Source organism: Pinus tabuliformis, chromosome Q (assembly GCF_031772625.1).
Source record: "Pinus tabuliformis cultivar Carrire ecotype Pingquan chromosome Q, CPIR1, whole genome shotgun sequence".
NCBI lineage: Eukaryota > Viridiplantae > Streptophyta > Pinopsida > Pinales > Pinaceae > Pinus > Pinus tabuliformis.
This window is the reverse complement of record NC_142296.1, coordinates 1,351,431,668-1,351,440,745: the sequence shown is the minus strand read 5'-3', so window position 1 is coordinate 1,351,440,745 and position 9,078 is coordinate 1,351,431,668. Positions and strand designations below refer to the sequence as shown.

The 9,078-nt window shown below is 36.3% G+C and overlaps 1 pseudogene; it reads right to left on the bottom strand.

Annotated features, from left to right (window-relative positions):
- Positions 1 to 3,818: 3,818 nt before the first annotated feature.
- LOC149224906 (aldehyde oxidase GLOX1 pseudogene) lies at positions 3,819 to 4,517 on the bottom strand (annotated as a pseudogene).
- Between the last annotated feature and the right edge of the window lie 4,561 nt (positions 4,518 to 9,078).

Sequence of the window (9,078 nt, the reverse complement as noted above, 5' to 3'; positions counted from 1 at the left end):
GGGGTGATTGGCTAAAAGAAATATTTGGTTCACCCATATCTACAGTCGGGTGGTACATGGAAGTACTGAACCTTTTCAGATTTTTATATTATTAATGAAAGCTAAGTTCTCTTACTTTTTCACTTTTTTATATGTGGATTTAAAGGATGTCATATCTTTGATATTTACACCGTTTTATGCTCGGTCTAAGTATGGTTAATTGGTTGATTCATTTGATGGTTATTTCATGTATTTACTTTTGAATGTTAAAATGATGGATGCAAGACCTAATTGATGTTATAATAGTTCAATGGAGACGTTGGTGATCCTTCTTGCCATGGTTCATAAGTGTTTTTAGTCATTCATGCTTTGTCTTGTATCCTAAACCTATAGGTTGCATTGATTTCAAGTGTTTGACAGAATGTCAATCCCTGTTGGGGATGGTTAGGCTTAGTCCCAAGTTTTATTTCTCAATTTTTTATCTTTGTCATCATGTCCTCGATGGATTCTAAAAGTTACACAAATTCTGGGGAGTGGTCGAAATTCTGGGCCAGAAAAGTGCCTTGATTTCAAGGGATGTTGGCACAGGTCCACTGGGAAAAGTCCTTGGATGGTGGCTTGAAGACCTATGAAAGTGTCAAGAAGTCCCTAGATGCTAGCATGCCCATAGCATGAGAGCGTCCAAATGTTTAGAGGTATAAAAGGTCAGTGGGACCTAGGGGTAGGATGCTTGAGTGGCTGGGATGTCCCCTGGGGGTATTGTTGCTGATGTGGAAGGTATGGTTGATTTGTTTCCGTCGATTCCATTTCTTTAAGGTCACCAAGGAGGTTGAATCCCTTATAATTACCTCTCTCGTCACACGTTTACCACGGTTGGACAGTTACTTGGGTAGATTTTGGAGGAGGCTGATTACATACTGCAACTTGCAGATAGATCCATAATAGCTCCCGAGGGATTTATTGAGGATGTAATGGTCTCCATTGACTCCTGGGAGTATCCCACTTATTTCCTTGTCATGTAGCCAAAAACCAAGTTTAATGGTTATCCTATCATCTTAGGAAGACCTTGGTTGGCCACTTTTGATGCCTTACTAGTTCTAGGGTTGGGAACATGACCATAAAGAATGGGCATCCATCAAAAAAACTTGTGATGTAACCTCCTGCTCAACCTTCTATTGAGGATGACTTGCCCTTATGGTTGGAGGATGAGGAAGAAGGATAACTTTATGAGACATCCCCCCACCCAATCTACACACTGGACACTGTTATAGGGGGAGGGAAACCTAATGAATATGAACTTATTGAACTACATTAGTATTTATTTCTTTAAAAAGAAAAGTATTTATATTTCTAGAAAGTGGACTTGTGACAATCCCCCTGTACATTAATCCTCACCATCCAAATAATCAACCCCATTGGTTCCACGTGCTAGTCGTGGTGTGAACCAGTATTACAAGACCATGTAGCATGGTAACATGACACACACCAACCTTTTTAACTAATCACATCAGTCACCCAATTGAATTATTGATCCATGAATTCCATGAAAACAAGAACTAAGGGTTAAGGAAGGTACATCCCATTTGACCAAGTTAGCATTGAAGTTAGAGGTTGAGGGGTGATTTACTATGATAATTGCATGTCATATAATTATTTAGAAATAGTAATAATAATATATAGCAAGGATAATGTTTTTAACCTAATTCGAGAAAGAAAGATAAGTGAGCTAAGGGTGGACAAAATAGTAATTTATTTGTAGTGCATAAACAAAATTATGAGTATGCAAAGCAAGGAGGTAACATAAATGGGTATGATACCATGGAGAAGCTTAATGCCATGGGAAAAATATATAAAGAATGGGAAAGAAAAAGGAGAGACTTAGATACACCATAAGTATATAAGATATAGTACCATTAATTTATTATTCATAAAGCCTAAGTCCCTTATGTTAAATTATATTGGGACAAAAGGGTAGACGTATCACATGTGGCATTTAGGAAGGGTGTTATATGTTAACCAATAAAATCGAGATGGATCCCTATAGTATGATCGGGTTGACCAAGAAGTTATGCCTTTAACGAGTATGATGTTGTGTCTAAACTAGTGAGCAAGGGACCATCTAGAATTCTCTTTTCACTAGCTATGGAAAATGTAAATTGTGTTAGAGAAAAAATGTTTTGAAATGAGATGTATGATGAGGTAAAACCTTAGATTCATATAATGAGTATTTTTTAATTAATTGCAAAAAGAAAGAAAAAAATAGTTGAGTAAATTGAGGTACATTACACTTTGGCCATTTTTGTCCAATGGATCTCCACTGGGGATTGATTGATTGAACTATGCATATAAAGGACGAAGGATTTTGGTATAAAGGATTGGCTAGGCAATCCATTGATTTTTTTTTTGTTATAATAATGTGTTGTAATCACTAGGTGGAGGGCTTGATCTATGTAGTCCACCTAATCCTAGTTTTCTAAGCTTTTCAATGAGATGAATACAATATTGGAAAAAAAAAATATCTTAAACATTGGAAAATGACAATCTAGATTATAGTGAAGAAAAATAAAGCATGAAACAGTTAGACTACATCATTAATTATAATAATATTTTATTAGATATTTTTATTATTAGAGTAATCTAAGTGTTTAGTTGATCGTTAACAATAATTGTTTATTTAATATTATAATTTACCATTATAAACAACAAAAGTAAATTTATCTCATAATATTGTATAATTTTACAAATGCTTAAAAACTCACGAGTAAATGTGTTTATTAATTTTTGTTAATATTATATTTAATTGTGTAGACAATTTGGTTTTAATTGAAAAAATATATAATCAAATTAATTATACAATTTTTTTGGATAATAAAGGTAAATAAGGTATTGTAATTAATTAATTTTATATTATATGATTTTAATCTCAAATTTTATTGTTAAAAAATTAATTATTTTAAATTTATAAATTTAAAATTTGCGAAACTTATGTGATTCAGAATGGTAGGTTGAGTTTTAAAATTATAACATGTTTTTTTCAAAGTTTAAATTATAATAGTTTTTTATCAAATTTAAAATAATTATAATTATATATTGATACTTAATACACTTGAATATGATGGATATTTTATTAGCATTAATCAGAGTGGATTAATTTTAAAAGAATAAATATATAATTAACATTTTAAACATCCTCCTCTTTTTACATTTAACATCACACTTTCTATAATAACAGTCTAACATGACACTTCATATAATAATATTGTTTACTTTATATAACAATTTTGAAAAGAAATGCTTCGTAACAAATTTCAAATTTCTTTACATGAAAAAAGAAAAAGGAGGACCCAAAACTTTTATTGCTTTTTCACTACATTAGTGAAAGAAATGTACATTTTTGAAAAGAGACGCTTCATAACAATTTTCAAATTTCATCTCCAAAACTTCTATTGCTTTTTCACTACATTGGTGAAAAAAATGTATAATTTTGATAAAAAAACTCCCCATAACAAATTTCAAATTTCTTCCATACAGAAAGAAAAAAAAACCAAAACTTTTATTGCTCTTTCACTACATTCGTGAAAGAAATGTACGAGAGCTTACTGTTGCAGCGCTCACTCAGTACGGTAGAATAGGGTAGAGTACAGTACATATGAGATTATTGAGAATGTCAAAATAGAAGGATGAGTCTAATTAGAAGACAAATGAATCCAAGTGGCAGCGCTGGGTATTCCACTGTTGAGCACGAATAGCATGTAGTACCCAGGCGGTGCTACAACAGGGGTGGGAGGTGTCGTTACTAGGGCACTATAAATATTCTGCCCTGCTCCTCTTACTAATTCTCATTGTGGGGTGGCAGATGCAAGTAGAAGCAATCTCTGATGCATGGAAAAAGAGTGAGTAGTGAAGGTCGGAGGATAAATGTTGAACTGGATGGAAATGTTATGATGATTATTTGCAGCAAATGGAACCTTGAAACTACCGCCATAAGTGACTGAAGCAGGCGGCATAGAAATGATGGTGGGCTTCAGGGAAGATTCATCTAAGTAATAAGGACTATATGCTTGCAGACGAAGCTCTGTGGGAAACATAACGGTGAAATTATAATTTTTGTTGGGGTTGGAACCTCCCACAAAAATTCTACCATCAGGCAATACAATTGCAGTGGAATGATACATTCTTGGAACAGTGGAACTTGCGAGTACTGAGAAGCGCTGCCCTGGAAGTGCATTAGGTCTGTATAAATAAGGAGCAAGAGTTGGATTGGTTGCTTGCCCATAACCTGCACATCCCTTCTCTGCTCCATTGATAATCAGAATTTCACCGGTGGGAAGAAGCAGCATATCTCCCAGAACTCTGGGAGCAGGCATGTTCTCCATTTCCCCATCGGAATTGGGATCTGTGATAACCATTCTTCCACAGCTCTTGAGCGCGTCAATGAAAATCCCTGCAAGTGACAAATTGTAACTGTCAATAGGAGCACCATTGTAGATCATAATTTCTGTCCTTCGAAATACATCAGATGCGGACAATGGCAACATCACAGATGAGGCGGTGGTGGGGTAATTTCTTGGGCCATCTCAGATTCTTGGAAAATGCCTGACTACAACATTTCCTTGGTAATCAAGCAAGATGGAATCACGGTTGGCGAAGATGAAGAGATTTCCATCGGATGAGAGATGAAGAAAAGGATAGAGATGTTGAAATTATAATTTCACCTGCGCATTTAATTCACAAAACCACCAGTTTTATCACACCACTTTTTCTGAGCAAGTGGTATTCTCCGGAGGAGCAGCGATACTGTACGCCAGCTGACTTGTGTCCACCAGTAGATTTCCGAAACAGTCTTTTCCCGAAGCGTAATGTTCATTTGGTTTGACTGTGCGATAGCCATTCGATTGAAATGAAGGTTGTCCACTGTCTGATTGAAACTAAAGTTGTTGTACACGTCTCCACCATTGATCCATGAACCTTGTGTGAAGTAAATTTTGTTTGACCACCAACTTTGTTAGAAAAGAAGTTAATGAAATTTATTGTGATGGGTAGAATGTTGGTAAAAGTTTTAATTTTATTAGTTTTTTAACTCACGGGAAGTATGGGCATTAAAAAAAAAAACAGATTGTTACATTTTTTTTTTTTTTGATGTTGTTCATTGTATAGTAATGTATTACACGCAGCAGCGTGAGATGAAGTTCTGTGCAGTTTGAAAAATGGAATGCGCAACAGGGGGAGTAAAAATGTTTTGTTTTGTTTTTTGAGATAACGAATGTGAAGAATGCAACAACATATGTAAGAGATTTCTTTTACAGCAGTAAATGTAAGTTTTATTTTTACACACAGTAGTGTAAAAATTTTTAGCTGAGACAGAGTAAAGTTTGCAAGGAGACAGAGTAATTTTTGTGAGGAACCAAAGTGTTTTTGTGTAGATCCCTATGTGAGAGGAAGTAGTATGTAACAGGCAGTCTTTTATTAATGAATACAAAAAGTTTTTATGTGTTATGAAAAACTCTGTTCTTCTTCAGAAAATAATTTGTTTTGGCTTCCCTGTGCACAAAACAGAGTATTATTCTCTGTTCAAGTTATTTTGTTTTGGAATTAAACAGAAAATTCCAAACAGTGGTATCAGAGCTTGTCCTGGATCTTTGAAGGTGTCAAAGAAGCTGAAGGAAGGGTTTTTTGTTGCAGCAGCTTCTCCAGCAAAGTGAAGACTCAGTCAAGAAAAATCCAAGGTATTTCTCAAGCTAGTTTTTTTTGTGTTGAGGATAATCAGTTATTTTAAACACACAGTCAAGTATTTTGAAGAGTGCAAGAATGGCTGGAGCTAGCACTAGCATGGGTATCTTTAATACTCAGCTCCCACAGTTTAATGGGAAAAACTATGACTATTGGGCAATAACTATGAAAGCTTTGCTTGCTTCACAAGACTTATGGGAATTTGTTGAAGATGGTTTTGAAGAACCAACAGATGAAGATGAGTTTAATAACTTGACACAGGCAGAGAAAGATCTGTTGAAGAGCTATAAGAAGAAGGATTCTAAAGCCCTCTTATTTTTGTATCAAGCAGTGCATGAGAGTGTGTTTCCAAGGATAGCAGCAGCCAAGACATCCAAAGAAGCATGGCAAACTCTCAAGATAGCCTATCAAGGCATGGAGAAAGTGAAGACAGCAAAACTACAGTTGCTGAGGAGAGATTTTGAGAATCTTTTCATGAAGGAGTCAGATAATATTGACTCATTCTTCACACATGTGATTGGTCTGGTCACACAGATAAGGTCTCATGGAGGGATTCTTGAAGAAAGGAGGATTGTGGAGAAACTATTGAGGGTCCTAACCTCAAAGTTCGATGTGATTGTCACCACCATAGAAGAGACAAAGGATCTCACAAACTTCACAGTTGATGAACTACATGCATCACTGATAACACATGAGCAGAGATTGAGTAGAAATGAAAACTCATCTCTAGACCATGCCTTCAAGACCCAGCTGTCCTTTGGAAGAGGAAGAGGTCAAGGCAGAGGAAACAAGAGAGGAAGAGGCATAAGCCAAAACAGAGGTGGAAGAAACAGTCTAGCAAATGCACAAGGAAGAGGCAGCAATCCAAATCAGAACCAAAGCCAAGGCAGCAGCCAACAAAGTGGACAACATCATGCTCAAGGACAAAGGTATGAAAAATCCAATGCCCAGTGTTACTACTGAAAAAAATATGGGCATTATGCAAATGAATGTAGGAAGAAGCAGCATGATATGAATAATAGAACTAGTGCAAATTTCACTAGAGAAAATATCAGCCAAAATAATTTGTTTTTAGCTTGTAATATGGCTGAAGAAAAGAGTGAAGATGTATGGTTTCTAGACTCCGGTTGCAGCAACCATATGACAGGAAACATAGCCCTATTTTCTATGTTAAATGAGAATGTGAAGTCACAAGTCACACTAGGGACTGATAATAAAGTTTCTGTTATGGGGAAAGGAGAAGAAAGGTGAAAAGAAAACCATAGCAGATATTTATTATGTTCCTGGAATGAAATGTACCTCTTAAGTATTGGACAACTTGTTCAAAAGGGTTACAATTTTTTCTTTGTGAATGATGTATGCACCATCATGGATAGAGCACCCAACAAACAATGTATTGCTGAAGTGAAAATGACAAGGAACGGGGTGTTCCCTCTCAAAATGAAGGCATATTTAAAAAATAAAGTAATTGCAACAGTGACTCAAGAGGCTTTCCAAAGCGAACCAAAGGATGAAAATTGGTTGTGGCACTTGAGATTTGGACATCTCAACTTTGGAGGTCTTAATTTGTTGAGTAGAAAAGGAATGGTAAGAGTATTACCATTGATAGAGAAACCAGATAGCCTTTGTGAAGGTTGTATCTTGGGGAAACAACATAGAGAAAGTTCTCCATCTGGGAAAAGCATAAGGGCAAAAGCACCCTTAGAAATTGTTCACTCAGATTTATGTGGACCGATGCAAACTCCATCACTTGCAAGTAGCCACTACATACTAACATTTATTGATGATTTTACTAGAAAAACTTGGGTTTATTTCCTTAAGAAAAAAATTGAAGTGTTTGAAGATTCTGCAATTTCAAAGCACTTGTTGAAAACCAAAGCGGGCTGCATATCAAATTTCTAAGAACTGGTAGAGGAGGTGAGTATCTCTCTAAAGAATTTCTACGTTTTTGTAGAGAAAATGGAATTCACAAGTAGTTTACAGCTAGGTACACCCCGCAGCAAACTGGAGTTGCTGAAAGAAAGAATGGGACAATCATGGATATGGGGAGGAGTATGTTGAAGGCAAAACATTTGCCAAATGATTATTGGGCTGAAGTTGTACACTGTGCAGCATACATTTTGAATAGATGCCCTACAAAAGCAGTGATGAACAGAGTTTCGGAAGAAGCATGGAGTGGGACAAAGCAAGGAGTCACCCACATGAAAGTTTTTAGATGTGTGGCTTATGCACACATTCCAGATCAGCTAAGGAAGAAGTTGGACAGCAAAGGGGAGAAATGTATTTTCATTAGATACAGTGAGGAGTCCAAAGCTTATAGACTGTATAACCCATCCACCAAGAAGCTTATTGTGAGTAGAGATGTTCAATTCATTGAGGAGGAAGCTTGGGATGGAAGCATAGAGAAAACAGTGAATGTTAAAATCTCTTGGTCACATGATGAACGTGATGAGGAGATGGCTGAAATACATCCCCAAACAGCAGCACCAAGGCAAGGACAGCAAGGGACACCCTTGAGGAGAAATGAAAGTGCTTCTCCAGGCACACCACAAGGAGGAAATTCAAGTCCTTCTTCAAGCACTTGCACACCAAATGAAAGAGGTAAGAAGTTCAGAAATTTAAATGACATTTATGAACAAGAGGCAGCAAATGAAGGTATGAACTCTTTGTTTGCTTTATATTGTCATGTTGATGACCCTGTTCATTTCGAAGAAGCAATTAAGGATAAGAAATGGATAGAAGCTATGGATGAGGAAATCAATGCCATAGAAAGAAACAAGACATGGGATTTGGTTGAACTACCAAAAGGAAAGGAGGTCATTGGAGTTAAATGGGTCTACAAAACCAAGAGTAATGCTGAAGGCAAAATAGAAAGACACAAGGCAAGACTTGTTGTCAAAGGATATAAGCAGCAGTATGGGAGAGACTATGAGGAAACTTTTGCACCGGTTGCTAGAATGGAAACCATGAGAGCAGTGTTGTCCATAGCAGCACAAAACAAGTGGAAAGTTTACCAAATGGACGTGAAGTCAGCATTCCTAAATGGAGTGTTAATGGAAGAGGTTTACATTGAACAACCTCCAGGCTATGAAAAGAAAGGCCAAGAACACAAAGTGTGCAGATTGAAGAAAGCTCTTTATGGGCTAAAGCAAGCACCAAGAGCATGGTACAGTAGGATAGATTCCTATCTACTGGAAAAAGGGTTTGAAAAATGTGAGGGAGAACCCACCCGCTACATCAAATAAAAGGATGGTAAAATTCTAATTGTTGTGTTGTATGTTGATGATGTTATTTTCATAGGTAATGATGATTATGTTACTGAAAATTTCAAAACAGTCATGAAAGAAGAATTCGAAATGACTGACATGG